We start from the raw sequence: 9920 nt of genomic DNA, 5'->3' as shown, positions 1-9920 counted from the left end.
AACTGAGCCCACCCTTTAATCCTGAGGTTCATCTGCCGGGGCCAAGCAAGCTTGGACAGTGGCAGTGAGGGTCTCAGGACGTAGGTTTGTTTAGAGTGACCTTCTCTTAGATGGATTGCCTTACAGGGCTGATGAGCTCCGTCTGCCCGGGGGGCTGGGAATCGAACCCGGGTTGCAGCGGTGAAAGTGCTTCACCCTAACCACTAGACCACCAGGGGCCCCCACATTTGGAGGTATCATTCTAGCAAATAAACATTTTCAATTTCTTTTGTCCCATTGCTGTGTTAAAGTGTTTTCTTTAAAACAAATTTAAAATAGCTTATGATGAAATGATGATTGGTTATTAACTTTAGAGAGAGTCACAAGAGAAAATTCTTCTGCTCTCATAAATGTAAACTGATAACTCAGTATGGATTTATTTACACAGTTCTGCCTATTCATGTGTATTGCCATGTGTTATTTTAATAGTTGGATGTGCATACAGTATTACAAAAACATGAAAGATTATATATTTTTTTCAAAGGACCGTATTTTTAAAGTGACATCTAAGGCAGAATGTATCAGTAGTATCAGGAGAGAGCTACCTAGTGGGACTGTCAAAAGCATGCTAAATTCCTGATTCCAATTAAAATTAACAGAGATTAACTCCCTAATGACTTCTGAAAAATTTGCTAGGTACCTCTCTCACCATCAGGAACTTAAAGACTTCTGAGACTCTTGCAAAGGCTCCTAATCATTTAGGTTTGTTGGAGTTTTTTGGTAGGTTTGTTCATTTGTTTTTTGATGTTTTGGTTTGGGTTTTTTTTCCCCACAGCATAACATAAAGTAGACTCCACTCTGCTCCTGTCTGGGGTGGAATACCAAATTGCAGACCTGGAGTTCAGTCCTGAAATCAAAGATCACCAAGCATAAAACATTTAGCATGGAACATCTCCATCACACCATAAAGACCATAAACAATTCGTTCAACTAACTCAGAACTAGTCCAGCTGGGACTAGACTGTTGATGTTTTGCCCGCAGCAGTGATACTGTTAATAGTTTCATGCCTTAGGTGAAGAACCCAATGCGTGAATGCCACCTTTTCCTGACAGTGGCTTTAGCTATGATTTGCAGAGGCAAGTGTTTCTGCCTGAGGAGCCTCTTGTTACCTTCAGTTCTGAACTGCTGCCCCAGGGAGATCCAGCTGCAGCCAGTAATTCCTACCTGTGTCTCAGCGCCACCAAGATTTGAAGTCTGCTAGTATGGAGGAGCTGTACATTTGCCAAGACTCTGAAGGACCAGAATTTGGTTTATTGTTTTGTCATGTTGTACCATATAACTACTGTTAATTTTCTTTTAAAAATCTGTGTTTAATAAAGGAAATATGAAATTAATTATCTTTCTTCCTTTAATGTCAGGTACTCCTACATTCGTATACCCAGACTCTTTGACAGTAGTGTACACACGGTGATGTTCACACAGATGGGATGGCTGCTGCTTCTTTAAATCCAGCAGTAGTCTGTGAACCAAACCATGATGAGAAGGCAAACACCAACCATATTGTGATGAATCAGATTGACTAACTACTCATTCCAATATTTTACCGTGGTTTTATTTCACTGGCTGCAGTTACTTGTTAATCAACGACATCAGAAAGTAGAAAGTGAAATCAGATATAAGAGACGGATATAACTTCCAAGGCACTAATTCAGAAGGATGTCTTGGTAGCTTTGAGGGATAGTGCCATTGCCTTGTGTTATATGAGGTGAACATCTTTCCAACTTGTTATTTCCATCCCCAAAGCTGTGATTTCCAGAGAGTTGCACTGACCTACCATTTTTATCTGCTGCTTTTTCAGCAAGAAATCACAGATATTTTAACTGATATTCACATCTTCAGTGGTAAATATTTAAGGTTATCCCATGAGAATTTCTGCATTTGCTCAATTTTACTGTTGCAGTAAATCCACTGGTAATCCACTCACCCTGGTGTAATTATGTCTCTGTAACAGAGTTGGCAAAATAAATAGCCCACACTGAAAGTCATCTTGAAAGCAGCAGCTTCTAGTGCACCTCTGTCAAACTATGTTTTCACTTGATATGTCTGGGGCTGGCAGACTGTATGGCACATTTTGGATCACGGTTATAATTCTATGAAATTTGCTTTAATTCCCTTTGTGAATTTTAGCTACAAGATTTATATTCATATTTTATGGGGTATTTATTTCATCATGAGAGGTCCTTACATTTAAGTCTAAGATGCTTTTGAGCCTGGGTATAATGTTGGCCCTTTTAAAAAGAGAATTCCACATTAATGCAACACTGTGGTCCTGACTACATTGATCACCATTACCCTTACACAATGTAGGCAGCCCAAGCTTTCTGGCTGACTAGGTGGTTATCAGACATAAATAACTTTATACTGGTAATTAGAGGAAAAGACCACAATAAAATAAATTAATTAGAACAGAAATAAAATAGAGCCCTGAGATTCAAATATAAGACAGGGAACAAAGCTTCTTCTGTTGAATTCAAATTACCATTTTTTATGAAGGAAAAACTCCTTTCCTTTGAGAATCCATATGAATAACAGTTTTCATACCAAAAAGTATTATACTTTAGACAGGCACCTACCTTCTCAGTGAATTCCCATGCCAAAAGGTAAGCTAGGAATTTGATTTAGAATGAGATAATAAAACCCGAAAAGCATGTCTCCTTCCTGTCTCAAAAAGCGTGTATTTAATACAGACAGTGCAGAGTTTAAAAAAAATAACACTTTTCTGAAATCTCTGTTCATTTGGGTAATGTGGACTATTTGATACCATCACTGAGGCTTCTCCTAATATGTACACATTAGTAGTCACTTTCTATGATACATGTGTAAACCACAAAAGAAAAACCTCTTTTGTTTATGAGCAGTAATACATATCCTGCTTCACTGTCATGCCGCCCTACCCAAAAAATAAAATACTAAGATTTAAAGGAAGTTTTCAGTGTCAGAGCTGGGGTGATTATTCCTTTTGTATGGATAGAACATTCATTATTATTTTTTTGATGATATAAACTAGTTAACAGGAGGGGTTAATGAAATCAGTAAGCTTAACGTACTTAAATTCCGTTGGCAAAATGCTCATATTCATAAGCTGGATACACAACTTTGGAAACAGTGCAGATGCAGTAGGCATGAATACTATCTTATTTAAATGTCTGTATTAAGCACAACCTCTCTCTGCTAAAAATGGGGAAAAAAACAAACAAGTCATATTCATCAAAGTAATTGTGTAGGTACTTTCAGTACCAAAATGCCTAGAATGAAAGATTGAACTGCTAACGGCAGCAGTGACAGCCATGAATCATGGTAGGCTACTTCGGGGCCTTTACCACCATAAAACAAAAGATGTAGATGAAAAATGCTGCAATTAAGTGATTTGATTTCTGCCCCCTTTTTCCTACTGCATTCGTGCATGGCTGCACAGCAAAGATTGATGGGAAAAATTACTCTACGTGATCTCTGACAGAGCCTTGGAACAATTCTATAAGGGGGAAACATACAAATCAAACCTGCTTTCTTGTATTCAAACAAAATAATACATATAAAGCAAATACTTTAGCCTATATCCAAAGCACCAACATTTGCATGCACACATAAATTTTTGAGAAATGCTCTGCTATCAAAACCAAACTCATGGATTTTCCAGCTAGTTGGGTAATACTGATATTTGTTTAAATAAATATTCAATCAGTACTACTGAGTGGCATCCTAAATACGTTTGTGCAGTGAAAAGAACAAATTGCACATACAAATTTATGGAGGTAAAATGTTCTTATCTTTTATATCAATATGTTATTAATAAAATGCTCTCAAAATAAGATAATAAGAAAATCTTCCTGCATATTAGACTCCACTATCATTACCATCATTTAAATGGACATTTTCAATGGGCATTTGTAAGTGAGTTCAGAGAAAACGTATAAAGGATTTATATCTGTGGTACTTGTGCAGGGGGAAAGCATTATAATATGGCTGACATATACTTTAAAATATGCTAAATGTGCAAAAGACATTGGATAAAATAAACAAGCAATGTTAATACAAATGGGAGTTGACTGGTTCTACCATAGCCTGCTCTACTGATATTATGTGAGATTTATTTCCTGATGAGAGAGTAAAGACCACACAGATTCAGCCCACTGTAAAAAATGTGCAGATGATTTTTCTCAAATATACACAATGGAATCAACTCACCGAAAAAAAGATGTGTAGAGATTTGACTGCATTATGCATAGTAAAGCAGCCTGAGCAGACCGACTAGGACATTGATAATTAAAGTTAGGTCTTTTTGCCAAAAAGCTAATGTTAGATTATGTTCAAAAAAAATCCTGCTGCAGTTTCCTTTCCAATGTCAGATAAAATTTTTCATTTTGATACGTATTTTTTGCCGTATATTGAACACTTCTTCTATCCCAGAGATTTTGTTTATCCGCAGTGCATAAGATCATATATTTTGTTTCTGCATGTAGCTGACTTATTCGCCTTCAGATTTTTTTTTCTTTTTCTGATAAGCAGGTACAAGCCTCGTGAGGTTGAGACTTCATATACATAAGCCTCTCCACCCTCAGCAGCTTTCTGCCTGATTTATGGGGGCCTACAAAACATCTTCCATGACTAGAGAAGCAACTTTTTCATTTTCAAAGTTAATCCAGTTCTAGGATGAATTAACTGCTGCATAACACCTTGACAGCTAGACTGTGCTTTTATCCAGCTATCTAACATTCCCTATAACTTCTTACCCTGTAAAATAAACATTAAGAGCATTGGCCTCCTGATTGCTTACTATTGATCACTTTTATAACCCAGGACATCTTCTTTCAGAATTTTACAGTATCATTAACTGTAAAAGGAGAGTGAGTTTCTTCTGCCAGCCTATTTTTGTATAAAAAATTAGCACACTCAAAAAAAAAGCTGATAGTGGTATTGTGTTGACTTACATGGTTGGTATGGCTCATTAGGCCCACCTTGGCAATAATGGAAGTGAAAATAGCCTTTTGGGTTAGCAGGCAGAACTGGGTTGTTGGAAGATCTTTGAGAAGATCTCATTTGGATGAAAGGATTATATTCCGAGATGTACCTGTTAGCTCTGATTCTTTTGGACAGTATTCAAACTAAACCTTAGGAATCTCTTCCTTGGAGGCACACTCTTGGAGGTAAGAGCCAGGATTTATTATAAGAGATGCTGGGGGTCAATGTCATTTTTTAGACTTTAGTGCTTTATGAAGATTAAATAGCTTATATTTAATGTAATATTCGTGATTAAGCATAGGATATTCTACACTGAGCTATTTTAATTCAGCAGTTTGGAAAAGCAGAAAGAGAGGCTGGCTTAAGTTTGTGACTCTCCAGTTTTCTCTGCTCATGGAGCAGAAGGCAGCAGGTAGCAGCTCCCATTGCCCAATTGTCCCACCCAAAAGGCAAACGATAAATAGAAATAAGAAACGGAAAGAGTAAAGGTGAAATTGTGTTTGTTCCTCAATATTTCATAAAACAGAAACATTGTGGTCTATGCAACAGTCCAAGAAAATCTTCAGGGATCAACCTGGCATCACTGACCTTGGTGTATTCCCCTGCGGAAAGGAGACATGAACCTACCTGAGGAGGCTGGGAGACATTCCTCAGGAGTCAGAGTTTTTGGCAATCAAGGAAAACCAGTGGTTCTTATATTACTGCAACCATCATTTTAAAGACTAATGACTTTATTTTAGCAGATAAAAAATTCATCAAATGCCACTGCATTTGTTGCTGAGACCACTCCAAGGGGCAGAGGAATTTGAGAGGAATTCACATTGTGTTAGAACATGCAAAAAAATAGAGGTGACGTACCAGAAATACAGGCAAGCAAAGCTGCATTGCTATGGGATGGTGAACAGGAAGAAGCTCAGAAATGAAAGGAAGAAGGAGAAGGTGAAAGGAGGAGGTGGAGGTACATTTCTCTGAGGACGGTGCAAGGCAGGAGGAGTGCTGTGAAAACAGGGTTCACAGCCTGCCAGCAGTTTTTATCCCAGACACTGGAGCCTCCAGGGCTCTAAAATTATATTTAACTTTTTATTTACAGTTTGTGGCTTTGCTTTTAATCTCATAGCATGAAGTCCATATGTTTTTCAATTGAGTGTGTTTGAATTTAAGAAGAAATGATGAATTAAAGAAGAAACAGGAACTTTAGTGTGGTGATGGCATATCTGGAGTATTCAGTCTATTCAGAGGTATTCAAAAAGAGTAGTGTGATAAGGACCTACTTTCCCAAATATTTGGAGTTGCAAAGCATCTCCTTTCAACTACAGGTGACTGTTGTGGCCCCATGCTGCTTTGCAGGAGCATATTTCCTCCTGCACACACAGGTTAGGGACCATCTTGTAAAGAGCAGTAGGATGAGGAAGCATGTCAACAGATCCCAAAGTGTTATAGCGGATTTTCCAAGCACAGTTATTTGTCCAATGTCTTAAATATTTTCATTAAACCCATTTCATAGCTTGTTTAACTTCATGTGATCTTGATGTGCTATGTTATTTCACTGTTTTGTCACTGTGCTGTTATGCATCTCATACTCCTTGTCTTATGCTTTATTTCTTACATGAACCTTGCACATCACAAAGATGAGAGCTTCCACTTGTGGTTATGCAAATAATAAAAACAGTAATAAGAATTCAGATTGATCTTAATCTATCCCTCAGTCCAGAAACTGGCAGTTTTGCAGGCAAATGCTAGTGAGTAAATTTTACTTGGAATATATTAGAGATTGAGAAACTTAACTTTAGGTATTTACCTTTTGCAAGAGCAGGGGTGTGAGTTCCCTTTATACAGTAAACTAGTAAATTCATTTGGCAGAACTACGGCATTTGAAATTCTCCCAGACACTGTCTGTCATCTGGACTATATTGTCATCTGGTTTCATTACAATCTGCGTGTGTGCAATGACATACACTGCTTCAAAAATGAAAACAAAATAAAAAGTAAAAAATAAACAAAAAATAAGAAAAGACTCATTTTTCAGCTATGACCACTTTATCATAAAGGAATTAATATTTGTACCTGAGATCAATCCCACATCTCCCTTATCAACAGAGTAAGACCTTAAAAGATCTCATCATAGTAAATAAGTAAATGTCTGGAAGCCTCCCCTTCAAGCAGACTTTTGTCTTATGCATTCTAGTGCTTTGGGAACAATGTGTAGTGATTGTGACCCGCACAAATGATACATATATCTTCACTGATATATTGTGAATTTAATGGAAAACTATCGGGATCAAAACATGAGTTACATTCACCAAAATGGATATAAAAAGAGATGCCTGAATTAGGAGTTAATCCCAATTAAACGTATCACATAAGAAATGGCAATTCTAGTTACATTATCTCTTCTGTAACACTGCAGAAGGCTGGAGGAAAATGTTAAACAGCACGGTGGGAAAGCAGATAGACCATTAAATAAATATCCTGTAACTATTTAATTAACCATTTAATTAAGCCTTTCTGCTTTACCTTTTGATTTATCCATGGTTCCATGAGAATGAAGCAGTAGTGATGTCACTCTCATAAGAATTGCCAGGTATCACAGTAGTGGCAATACAGAAATTATAATTTTTCTTTCCTTTTTTTAATGAACTATGCCTTCAAATATCTTTTACATTTTATTATTTTCTGACATAATTTCCTTAGGAATCCATTAATATATTTATTAGATTTTTTTTTCACTCTGAAATAGCCAGATGCATCTTTGATGCTGGGCATCTTGCTTGTGGAAGAAGTTGAGTAATTGCACTAAAAAAAAATGTTGTCCATTAAAGCATGCAGATAAATCCAGCCTGTCGTGGGGTACACAGTTATAGGCACTGACTCATCACTCCTTAAAAAGTTTTCATTTATGGCCATTCTGGGAAAGTGAGGAGTAATTACACCCTTTCTTGTTAAATAAATGAAGACCTAAAGACACATTGTGGCTACAGAGCTACATTTGAAATAATGTAATCTACTATGCAAGCAGTTTGGTGTACAACACGTTATTTTGAGCAGTCTCTCTGGGGAAAAATACCCCAGACATCTTATAATTAAAAAGCTATTTAACAGTGTAAAAATACAAATATTCCTAAATCAAGTTTCAGCCAAATATCCTGCACAATTCCTCTCCCATCAGCCTAATTCAAAACACAGATATCAGAGACAGCAATGGTCTTGTGTTTACACCACACAGCACCACAGAGAGATGATCACTTAGCTTTTGTTTTGGTCTCAATTCATTTTTTCAAGAAGCATAATTAAAAACTGCATTAATGCCACCAATTATGGCCTCCAAGGGACCAGAAACCCCATGGTACTATGTGATGGAACACAACTGAGCTGCAAACATCCATTTGCCATTATAATACTCATTAATCCTGCCAAATACAACTCGTTATGAGACTTCAAGAAAATCATCTCATAGGCAAACACAGCACAGAATCTATCTGTCACTGCATTCCTCACAGCACAAGTTACAGGGGTGGAAATTGTTCAATGTAACTAATTTATGAAGCTGCAAACTAACCATTCATTTCTGACACAAACCAGGAGGTGCCTGAAAATGTACAAGGCCTACTTTATTGCTGGAACATCCTTTTAATTGTGACTTCTTCAAAGTGAATATGTTTGATAGGAGGTGAAGAAAGCACTGTGAGAATGGAAAGAATTGTCTTGAAAGTTTCCTCGAATCAGTATTCTTTAATTAAAGGCCATGCTTCTCTAAAAGAGATGATGGAATTTCTCTTTGAACTACTGAATTCAGTGCCAGAATCATTTGGTATTTAGATTTTCCTGTGTGGAAAAATACTGTCCAGATTGCAAGGATGTGTTCAGATTTTCAAGGTGTCCACTTGAAAGGATTCGAGGAAAAGCTGAGGCATTCAAAAAGAGAAGTTGCTTGAGGAAGACGGATGCACACTGAAAGCACTGTGGATGGGTCAAGAGTTCCTTGTATCATACCAGCTGTATTCAGCTGTGTTGTAGAATCTTTGATTCAATTCAGAAAACATTTGTGTAATTTTTTTTCTGATGCAAACTGAAGGGATCCTTTGATTTCTAATACTGTAATTTTAACATGTGCAGACTGCTGTATTTTTTACTTTTTTAAAAAATTTCAGAACAGAAAAGTTCTGAGCTGAAAAGAAAAAAAAAACAACAACAGAAAGAAAATCTATGTTATAGATACTCACACAATTAAATGAGTTCCTTGGGGAATCTAATATATCCTTGCTCTTTGATGTCTCAAGTCAGGATTAGCGAAATCCAGACTCTAGAAAATTTAAAGATAGTATAGTTCTCTTTTAAAATAGCTCTTTGAGGTCAAATTTAAAACTCACGCAGGGAAAGAAGGATCTTAAAGGAAGTCTCATGAAATTCAGCATGCTTGGCATCTCTGCGGTTAACTTTAATTTTGAATGATACCTTGTACCATTTAAAAGTGAGAGATTGTTGCAACAATGTGTTTTCAATTCTAAACAAAGTTAGGATAATAAGAAGAGTAATTCTGCAGAGTACATCTGGTGATGCAGCCACCTGTGTTACAATAAAAAGCTATAAACCTCTTTAGGTGCTTGTTTTGCCTCAGAATATTTGACTGTTACACATGTAATCTCTCCAGGGCGGGGACTCCATCTTGTTCAACAAATTCAGCCATTGTTCAATGGTGCATAGGTATATGGTGCTATGCAAAGAAGTCAAGGCAAGCCATAGGGATGGTTCTCAATATTTTGCATTTCTTTCCCTATCTAGATTTTTATTCCTGTTATTTATTCACTCTGAGCATCCAGAGTCTTCCAGCCTAGCACATGGGGTTGGCTATGAGCAAATAAGCAGATATAGATACATGTTCACATGTGTATATTAATTATTCAAAGTCTTGTTCAAACATATT

At 36.8% G+C, this 9920-nt stretch overlaps 1 long non-coding RNA gene across 1 annotated transcript in view; it reads right to left on the bottom strand.

Moving 5' to 3' along the window:
* Positions 1 to 873: 873 nt before the first annotated feature.
* Positions 874 to 9920, bottom strand: part of LOC108499145 — an 18927-nt gene continuing 9880 nt past the window's right edge. Inside the window, exon 3 of the long non-coding RNA XR_001875440.1 lies at positions 874 to 886. This is a non-coding gene — a long non-coding RNA (uncharacterized LOC108499145). The remainder of the gene's footprint in view (positions 887 to 9920) is intronic.

This window comes from Lepidothrix coronata, unplaced genomic scaffold (genome assembly GCF_001604755.1).
Source record: "Lepidothrix coronata isolate B3197 unplaced genomic scaffold, Lepidothrix_coronata-1.0 Scaffold70, whole genome shotgun sequence".
Classification (NCBI taxonomy): domain Eukaryota; kingdom Metazoa; phylum Chordata; class Aves; order Passeriformes; family Pipridae; genus Lepidothrix; species Lepidothrix coronata.
This window is presented reverse-complemented; position numbering and strand designations above follow the sequence as displayed.